Consider the following 1318-nt stretch of genomic DNA (forward strand, 5'->3'; position numbering starts at 1 on the left):
GGGTGGTGGTTCCTCTCTTTTAAGAAGGGGAACCGGAGGGTGTGTTCCAACTATTGTGGGATCACACTCCTCATTCTTCCTGGTAAGGTCTATTCATGTGTACTGGAGAAGAGGCTATCCCGGATAGTCGAACTTCAATTCCAGGAAGAACAGTGTGGTTTTCGTCCTGGTCATGGAATGGTAGACCAGTTCAATACTCTCGGCAGGGTCCTTGAGTGTGCATGGGAGTTTGCCCAACCAGTCTACATGTGTTTTGTGGACTTGGAGAAGGCATTCGACCATGTCCACCGCAAAGTCCTGTGGGGAGTGCTCAGAGAGTATGGTCTGATTGTGGCGGTCATGGCGTTGTGTGAAATTGATTAATTGAAACAGGCATGTGGAAGGCTCTTCAAAGCAATAATATTTTTTACTGGGTAAAGGGTATCTCTAGAAATATCGTGACCAGAGCAAGGTCAATGTCCCAGACCATCCAGTCCTCAAACAATAATGTGATGTACAATTCGTCTAATACTCTAAATACAGACACATTACCAACAGGAGTTGAACGTGCGCGGGGGGACCCCATAGGATTTCTAGTCCATCGCCTTAACCACTCGGCCATGATAACACAAACGCAGACATTTCTGTGAATGGCTATTGCGCAGTCTGTGCTGCAATGGACAAAACATTCTATTCAATTGCCATGATAACATGTTTCAGGCTGTCTGCGCTAAGGGCTATCAAACATACTACTATTTTCACTCTTTCATTGGTTTCTTCTTAACCCTGTGACCACAGGAAAGACTAAAGCTCAAACCCGCCCGTTCTCTCGCAGGGATCTCATTTGCGAGTTGTGTAGTCCTTTAACATTAGATGCGTAACGAGATACCAGCAGGATTTGAATCTGCGCGGGGAGACCCCAATGGATTTCTAGTCCATCGCCTTAACCACTCGGCCATGATAACACACACGCAGACATTTCAGTCTGCATTCAATTTCCAGGGCTATCAAACACTTTAACCTGCCATGAATTTGACGTTGTATTCACTTGTTTTTCATCATTTAGACAGACATGTGTAAGACTCTGTAAACATACCACTATTTTTAGTGATTCACTGGTTTCTTCTCAAACCTGGGACCACAGGAAAGACTAAAGCTCAGACCTGCCAATCTCCTCTTGGTGATCTCATGTACGAGTTGTGTAGTCTTTCAAAATCAGATGCATTACCAGCAGGATTTGAACCTCTGCGGGAAGAACCTAATACATTTCTAGTCGATGGCCTTAACCACTCGGCCAATATAACACACACTGACGATGGACTAAACGTTGCATTCAAGT

The 1318-nt window shown here is 44.8% G+C and overlaps 1 non-coding gene across 1 annotated transcript; it reads right to left on the reverse strand.

Annotated features, from left to right (window-relative positions):
* Nucleotides 1-862: 862 nt before the first annotated feature.
* Nucleotides 863-944, reverse strand: trnas-aga (transfer RNA serine (anticodon AGA)). Its single transcript has one exon. It is a non-coding gene; the product is annotated as a tRNA-Ser (tRNA).
* Nucleotides 945-1318: the final 374 nt, after the last annotated feature.

Source organism: Nerophis ophidion, linkage group LG09 (genome assembly GCF_033978795.1).
Source record: "Nerophis ophidion isolate RoL-2023_Sa linkage group LG09, RoL_Noph_v1.0, whole genome shotgun sequence".
NCBI classification, from domain to species: Eukaryota; Metazoa; Chordata; class Actinopteri; order Syngnathiformes; family Syngnathidae; genus Nerophis; species Nerophis ophidion.